The sequence below is a fragment of the Phaseolus vulgaris genome, chromosome 4, assembly GCF_051622355.1.
Source record: "Phaseolus vulgaris cultivar YP4 chromosome 4, ASM5162235v1, whole genome shotgun sequence".
NCBI classification, from domain to species: domain Eukaryota; kingdom Viridiplantae; phylum Streptophyta; class Magnoliopsida; order Fabales; family Fabaceae; genus Phaseolus; species Phaseolus vulgaris.
In genome coordinates this window covers 15,124,404-15,133,847 of record NC_143501.1, presented here as the reverse complement: position 1 = coordinate 15,133,847, position 9,444 = coordinate 15,124,404, and positions in this window count along the sequence as shown.

Genomic DNA, 9,444 nt, shown 5'->3' with positions numbered 1-9,444 from the left:
TTAAGAATTTTATTTTAATAATATAATAAAATATATCATATTTAAATTTAAAAAGTTAAAAAATATAATTAAAATATTGATATTATTAATTGTTAAGTAATTAATTTTTTAAAATATTAAAATCTATCTATTCAATTTAAACAAGACAAATGTTTGATAAAAAAATTCAAAAAATTAAAATTAAAATTAAAAAAAAGCTCATACTTGCGTAACATTTTCAAAAACTAACGTTTAACAAATTTATGTTATGATTTCTAAAAAAATAATTTATATCAAAAATATAAAAATCTATTTTTCTCAAAATAAAATGAAAATTTAAATAATAAAATTCATATGTTATTATGAATAATATATTTTATCAATTCAACAAATTTATTTATTTATAATTTATGAGATACATAATCTTCAAACATAAAAAAAATCGCATACCTAATGTCTCTTTAAAATTATTCGAAAATTTAAAACTTTGAACGTGAAAGTTATAAACTTTCGAAATAGTTACATTATTAATATAGTAAAACTTAATAGTCTTTTTTATTAATCATTTACATCCTTATTTCTTTCTTGTTAGAATGTTAATATGCATTTATAAGCTTTTCCTAAATTATTGCGAGAAATACAAAAAGTTTGACCTCATTATCGGATTAATGAAGTATATACTCATGATAATATACACTGATTACATGAAATATAACAAAATACTATTATCAAAAGAATCCTATAATTTATAAAAAAAAAAAAGTATTAAAACAAGAACAAAATGATGATATGAATTACGAATTTCAAAATCATTTATTTCGAAAAGGTCTGTGTGAATTCATTTGTATTTAACAACCCTTTTGCAGGGTTGTCATTTTCAGCACCATCACAAACCCATTTTAGCTAAATCTAAGTTATATATAGTCAATTCTACTCCAAGCAAATTTAACCAACCATATATGGGTGTTCCGTGTTTCAACGATCTCATCAATAAGGTAAAACCCTATAAAAGGGCTACCACTTATGTAAACATTTGAGGTTTGTGTTGTTCTTAGGCAGAGTGGTGCTTGAGGTGTGTGTAATGTGACCTCAATGGAGGATACCAATGTATAATCATCTAATCTCAATGTTAATGTAGTTAATAAAAGTGGTGACGTGTGTAGGAATAAGTGGTGACCCCTGCTACCAACTTTCTGTACAGTTAAATAATTTTAAACATTTTGAGGTTTGTGCTGTTCTTGTGTAAGGTGGTGTAGTGCATGGGTATGTGTAAAGTAACCCCAGTGGAGGAAAAAATGTTTAATCTCTAATATGACTATTAATGTAGTTAGAGACAAACGTATTAAGTAGTGACCTGTTTAGGAATAAGTGGTGACCTACTACCAAGTTTCTACACAGTTAAGTAATTTTAGAATTTTTAAGCTTTGTGTTGTTCTTGTGTGAGGTGATGCATGAGGTGCGTGTGAAGTGACCTCAATGGAAGACACCAAGGTACAATTATCTAATCCTAGTGTCAATTAATAAGTGTAAGTGGTGACCTATGTATGAATAAGTGGTACCCAGCAACCAACTTTCTACACAACAAAGTAATTTTAGAAATTTTGAGCTTTGTTTTATTCTTGGGTGGGGCGGTGTAGTGCATGAGATGTGTCTAAAGTCACCCCAGTGAAGGACACGAAGGTCAAGTTATCTAATGTCACTGTTAATGTAGTTAGTCATAGTCACATTAAGTGGTGACCCACTACTAAGTTTTTGTACAGTTAAATAATTTTAGAAATTTTAAACTTTGTTTTGTTCTTGGGTAGTGCATGATGTGTGTGTAAACTAATCTCAGTGGAGGACACCAAGGTCAAGTTCTTTTATCTCAACTTCAATGTAGTTAGTCACAATAAGTGATGACTTGTGTAGCAATAAATTGTGACCTGTTACCACTTTTCTCCATTGGAAGTTTTAAACTTTGTTTTGTTATTTGGTAGGGTGGTGCATGAGGTGTGTATAAAGTGACCTTAGTGGAGGACACCAAGGTCAAGTTCTCTAATCTCAGTGTGGATGTAGTTAATCACAGTAAGTGGGGACATTTTGTTATTTTTTTTTAATACTTCTTTTATTTTTGTAAATTTTGTGATTCTTTTTATGATAGTATTTTGCTATATTGCACGTAATCAATGTATATTATTATGAGTATGTACTTTATTAATCAGTTTACGAGGTCAAACTTTATATGGATTTCTCGCAATAATTTAGGAAAAGCTTCTAAAGAATGCCTATTAACATCACAACAAGAAATAAATAAGGATGTAAATGATCAATAAAAAATATTATTAAGTTTTACTATATTAATAATATAACTATTTCGCAAGTTTATAACTTTCATGTTCAAGGTTTTAAATTTTTAGATCATTTTAAAGAGACATTAGGTAAGCAAATTTTTTTATGCTTGAAAATTATGAATCTCATAAATTATAAATGTTATAAATAAATAAATTTGTTGCATTGATAAAAATATTATTGATAATAACATATGACTTTTATTATTCAAATTTTTATTTTATTTTGAGAAAAAATAAATTTTCATATATTCTATGGAAATGATTTTCTGAGAATCATAAAATAAATTTATTTGAAAATTGCAAATATGAGAATATCTTGAATATTTTTTATCAAACATTTGTCTCGTCTAAATTGAATAGATAGACTTTAATAATTTAAAAAAATTTATTAAAAATTAATAATATCAAAATTTTAATTATATTTTTAAATTGTTTAAATTTAAATATGATATATTTTATTATATTATTAAAAGAAAATTATTGAAATGATTTTTTTAAAACCTGAAAGAATACATTTTTAACTTTAAAAATTTATTTTTGACCACCTTAATTCCCTATCATATCACGATTTTCAATTTTCTCCTTCTTTGTTTTGGCCACTTGACAAACCTGTTTCTGCCACGTAAATATCTCTCTCCACCTCATTAGTTGTATTTTGGCGCTAGCCAAACCCCAATTGTATAAGAATAATTTTTCTATAAATTATACAAATAAATGGGGAAAGTTTTGCCATGTCAGCACAAAGATTTCACACAAAATAAAAACAAAATTGAAAAGTTTACCAAAAGTATAAAAGAAAAACACGACATGTGACACATTGTGAGAATAACACATCACTCTATTTGGTATTTGAGGTTTTCAAAATACTATAAATTGGAGTTTAAAGTTGTTCTCTATCTCACAATAACATAATAGCTTTTTCGCTTTCTGAAATGGTGTTTGACAAACTAACGCTTATTCCTATTTCAAAATTTCAAATTTCAAATTTCGAGCCAATTTTGGAACTATATTGAAATATATATGTGTTCACGTTCGTGTTCACTTATTATCCTATTTTGTTTACAAAGACTATACAGTAGAGGAAGAAGGAGAAAGAATCAGTTTTCTTCTGAGGGTAGGAATCAAAAGAGAAATCATTGTCGTGGTTGGAATCTCTGAAACATTTTCTGGGAACAAAAACAAATTTCTTATGGCATAGAGCATTATAGTCGAATTCCAAGACAACGGGTTTTGAGGGAGAGAGTTGTACTGAGATTACGGGAAAAAGGTCTCTGACACGGTGGTGGTGCCGAAGAGATGCAACATGGAGTAATTACCCCAACCCAATTGGGTGGCATGCATGTTCATGATGGTGACATCCATTGTGTTTGTGAAGGTTTCTTTGCAGGTTCATCACAAGAAAAGAAGAAGAACTAACTCCACCAAAACAAAACTAAAAGAAACCCACCAACCGCACCACAAAAAATCAGGTCAAACCACAACCACACCATCAATGTCAACCATAATAATGTAAAATGCACGACAAAAATAACCTAAATTCATAAAAATCCTACCTTTCTTCCAAGATAGACTCCATTGGCCCCAACCAATTTGCCAAAGAACACAATGTCGCCACCATTGATGTGTTTTTCTTCTTTCGGATGGATGAAAGTTTTGGTTTGAGGATGTATACATTGAGGGGTGTGGTGATTTTGGTTGAGAAAATGGAGAAAAGAAGAATGGGAGATGAATAAATAGATATAGATGAGTGAATGGGAAGAATGAAAGCATGTCAGAGAAAAATTAACAAAAGCATGATAAAGAGTTTCGTGTGGGATTTGGAGAGAACGTGCTACAACAAATGCATGATTTTCCACAAGTGTATGAGGTACAACATTGCCAAATTCTAGAAACCTAGTTTTGGATAGGTTACAAGAAAAACAAATAATATTTAATATCAAATAATTTTATTAAGTTGTTTATACTGATTTGACAATAAAGTTATACTTAAATATATTTGTAGTGTTTGAGTTACAAACTTTACAATTAGTCTCCAATCAATTTTTTCTCCACTTTCAATCCATGAAATATTTATAAATTATATTCACTAAAAAACATTTATGATATTTTATCTCATTATTATGTTTTTTTTTAAAGTCGTATCTAAAATATCTGTGTTAACCTATGAATTTAAAAAATCAACACAAAACTTGTTCAAGAGTTGGAAATCACTTACCAATTAGTGCATTTTCTTTGGTGGCTCTCTCAGCTCGTTAGAGGGATGCTCACTTTGTGCCATATATAAAGCTTGGGTGACTTCATGATGTATATACTTGTTATCTTTGATTGTGCTTCTAATATCTTGTTTCATATCAGCTCATCTCCTTGTGACTCTTCATTCAAGCATGTTAGGCTAATTTTTATACTACCAATATATTTAAGTCTATTACTATACCATGCATAGTCATAACAATTAAAATTAGTTACAATTTTAACAAAAAGTTATAATCATCTTCTTCTTTGCTTTAATCTTCAACTTCTTTAGGTGTTTTTAGGTTTTCAAGGATACCGCTCACAAATTCTTCATTGTTTGCCATATAGGAGTTAGCTTCCTCCGGTTCAATTGTAGTCGGTGGTTGATTAGTATGTTCAACTCCCTAAAGTTGTGCAGATTGTTGTGGCTGCATTTCTTCAGTATTTGTCATAACATTTGCAGTGTATTTTGGATCTTCAACTTCAACTCTCACGGTCACATTGTATCTTGGTTATGCAACAAAGTTGTCTCTCCTTTGGAAGTTAGTGGAGTCTCCAGACCAGGATACAAACCTCCTGAACTCGTTAGATATCATAAAAGGAAAATGGACCATTGGTTGGTGTTGTTATTGATACTGAGAATACAAAAAGGTTTTAAAAATCACAGCATAAGCCTTATGATTTGTAGCCAGTTGTTGTTGTTGTATGTGTTCTAATGTAGCTTGTAATCTTGATTGAGGCTAGACAGTTTTTGGTGTGATTTGCTCAACTGCAGATTTTGATCTCCTTGGTGAAACTATTCTTCTTAATGGCACCTGATGTTGATCATTTGGGTTAGTGCAATGAGTCACGATATAGGACTTATTCATGGGAGGTCTAATCATGCAGACATGGTAACTTGGCACTCACACTTTATATTTTTTACATGATTCAGAAATCAAACAGGAAAAACCTAAAGGTTTTGCAGTACCTTTAGCAATTATTTGTGATATCACAAATATATGAATTTCATCTAAAATTAGTTCAGCCACATCCATTGTGATTCCTTGAAAGATGCAGTAAAGTAATTGAGCTTTATCCAAATTCATATCAGAGACATGGGTCATGGGAGAGATATTGGCAAACATCAAGCTTGTCCAAATTTGTGTCAATGTACTCATGCTTGATCTATATATCTTTCTTGGATGACCAGTCCTTCTTCTCACAAATGTTTGTCCAGGAATGCAAAGACTCTCTATTGTCATGGACAAATAAATATCTTTCCTTTCTCGATTAAGCTCAATTCTTCTTCTTTTTTTCAGTTAACTTCAGATTAATGTGAATGTGTCTTCTTATAACTACATCATCAAAACAAACATGCAATCTTCTTATCCAAAAAATTTAGTTGTTTCACTAATTCTAACAGGGTAAGCATTTGTATAAAATTCTCTAATTGTATCCTCCTGAAAGTAGAGACATGGAGTGATCAATTTCTCCCATTGCCTTCCCTGGATTTCTACCTTAAACTTCTCAAATTCACCAGGCTGTAATTCTATCCTTTTGTTTACTTCTAGTCAAGAATCTTGATTTATCCCATTGTTCCATTCCCTCATCACTTCTTCCTGCTTCATTTATTTCTCTAAAAGATGTAGAATGAACAGGCATTTCCAAATGAAGAAGCAATCTCCTTTCTCTTTCTTGAAGTTGGGATATTATGAGTGAATCTTTATGGATACTCATATGCACATTCTTAACAAAATTTTTAGAAATAAAAAATAACATTTTTACTTTCCTACTGAACATCAAATTCATATGCATGTGTGGTTGAATCATCTAGGTCATTAGTGCCATTTTTCTATAAAACAAATTCTTGAACTCCGTGTTATCCACGTTTGAAATTTTCATGCAAACTCAAAAGTTGATAATAATGGAGATAACACAATATTTCAAATGTAAGGGATGAAATCAACATGCATGTGAAGAACCTCAATTATGACAAAAAGTGTGCTAAGTACATCCTCAAGCGAATTTAGAATTGACAAGAATGATTCTTGGAAGGGTTTTTTACTTACTTGATTAGAAGCTTCTCAAGATGAAATCTTTGGAATTGAATATGTAATACGCAGTAGAAGATGCTTTAAGTGAAATGAAATGAGATTCATAAAAATTATAAGAAAAAAGAAATTCTAGAGAGACTTTGAATTAAGCAATCCCTTTTGGCTTCAATCCTTAATCTTTGGGCTTCTAAGGATTCCAAAGTTAGGGATTTGTTAGGGATTAGCTTCAGATCCTTCCAATCTCTATCAAATCTTGGTTATGAGTTAAAGTTGGATTGACATCAGATCCAAGCTAAATCTTCTAAGTCCCAACTTTGGTACTCTTAGGCTTAAGCCCTTCATGAGCGAATCTGAGCTTTCTTCATGGTTAAGTACTTGATCCACTTACGCCTTTGTCATTTGCTCAACGCTTCAGTATTTGGAATCTTCAATTGTTTTGGCCTCAATTTGCTCAACGTTTTGGTATTTTTCATTTTGCTGGGCTCTTTTCTATGCGTTGGGTGAATTGACTTCTGATGCGCATCCTTGATTTCTTGTTGTTTTGCACTTTTCTACACAATCTCATTGCTTTCCTTCTTTACTTGATGTTCTTCATATGCAACACTTGGTTGAAGTGTTATGACATGCTCCTTGATGATAATCGTGCTCATTCTTTCTATTTTGCATGTCTTTTTACTATGAAATTTTGCTATAATTGGGCACTTATCCACTATAAGCTAAAACTTTTGGCCTAGAGGTAAGTGCTTAATACACAAATTTGTATTGAGTCAAGATCACAAGTTTGATTTTCAAGACAATTTATGAGAAGGAGATTGTCGCAAGTGACATTAATTATGCTATGGCAAATGTCAGGTGGATTAAGTCACAGTCATATCGTGGTGTTTGGATTGTTACACTCTTAAGTAAAAAGAGTTTTATCCTGACTATCAACTATAATTTTTGGCTTAGTGGCAAGTGCTCTATTCAACAAGTAAGACCTTTGGAAGATATATTAGTGGCATAGGACTTGCAACATCCATACTTTTAGTGCTAGTGGTATACCCAATACAATTGATCTTTTATATTTGTTTGGACACTATAACAATTACAAATTATTACAAAAGCATTTCAATAATAATCAACAGTTTGTTTCATATAAGAATATTAAGTAGTAGTCAAGAAAAGAACATATACAAATGAACATTGTCACTATCCACCCACCATGTCTACCCAATCAAGTGTGAAAAACATAGTAGAATCACATAACACATGTTATTGGTGTGCTTTTTTCCTGTAAGAAAGAGCTTGTGTTCCTGCAAATAAATAAGGTATAGGGAGATAAAGGGTATTTTAAAAGGAAGATAATGTTTTTATTTAAAAGAATGGAAAATTAAAATGAAAAATATTTTACCTAAAACAGAGGTCAAAGATGATATTGTGTTGGAGAAGAGATGACATAGGAGAACAACAAAGACAAACAACAAAAGGCAAAGCGAAAAAAGGTGGAGGCAAATAACATAGGTGAGTAGTGGAGAAGAATGACAAAGGAAAAAGTGTTAGGGTTGATGATAAAAAAAGATGTAACGCAACAATGTTTTGGATTGTTTGTCCAATGCGAAGATTGAGATGTGGTGGAGGTGAATGTCATAGACGAGAATGCTAGAGTTAGTACAAAGAAGAAAATGAATCGCCACGAGATGAACACCACAAGCGAATGACATAAATGAAATAGAAGAAAACAGACCACCAATACTAAAGTTTTAGGTTTATTTAGGATTATGCCAATTACAACAATTAAGTGTAAAATAAGTATAAAGGTGATTTAATTTGAGTTGGCAAAAAAAGTTCAATCTAGCATAAATTTGGTTATTGGGTAACCCGAGAAACACTCCTACCTATTTGAGAGAAAAAAATTGATTGACTCGTCATTAAATACTAATGACATGGTAGTTCTTTACCATACAAAGCGATTTTCAAATCTCATATATGGTTAATCTATAAAATATGTTGATATCCATACATAATGCTAGTAATAAAAAAAAAATACTAGACTAACAACTACTTACAACAAGGAAAAATAAATTTAATCGCACAATAATACATGAAAGCATGACAACAATATCGTATGTCATTAATAGTCTTTCCCGATTTTCTAACACTTCACAATCAAAAACTAATAGATTGTACGTGCCATCACATGAAAAATAACATAAAACCAAAAAATAGAAGAGAAAACAAACAAACTTAAGGGATTAGACCAAATCCATGCAAAGAAAAACAAAAAACAAAGAAACTCCTAAGAGTTGCCTCAACAACTACATTGGGAGTTTAAGCCAAAAATAGAAAAAACTAAATTAGGACAAGAAGACAAGCACAAGAACCTTTTCTAAATAGGAGTTCCTATAAGGATAACAAATAGGAACAATTGATTCTATGATCCTCGATTGCATTCAATAGTGGTAATAAAATCCTTTTATATTCATGCATGTCACTACTATTACTTTTTCTTGGGTTAACCTGCCTCAGAGGTCTTCTTATTGACTTTTACTATAGCTTTAGGAGAACATCCTAGTGTTCTTGAAGTTTGAATTGGTTCATCGTCTTCACTTGATGATTCTTCCTTATCCATACTTTTAGTCAGAACATGGAGACCAAGTTGGCTTCTTCTAAGAAAATACCATCCGAGATAGATTCAATTATATCCTCTGTCAAAATGGTTGGACATTACTCATGAGCCTCTTGTTCACCACCAGAAAGATACACAAAACAATTTTCTAAGACCAAATTCTAAGAAATAGACCTAGAAGAAACTCGTTTAGCAACAACAAATTTATAACATCTTGTATTAATTACTTATTTGAGTTAAGAGAATCATTCTAAAAAACCAA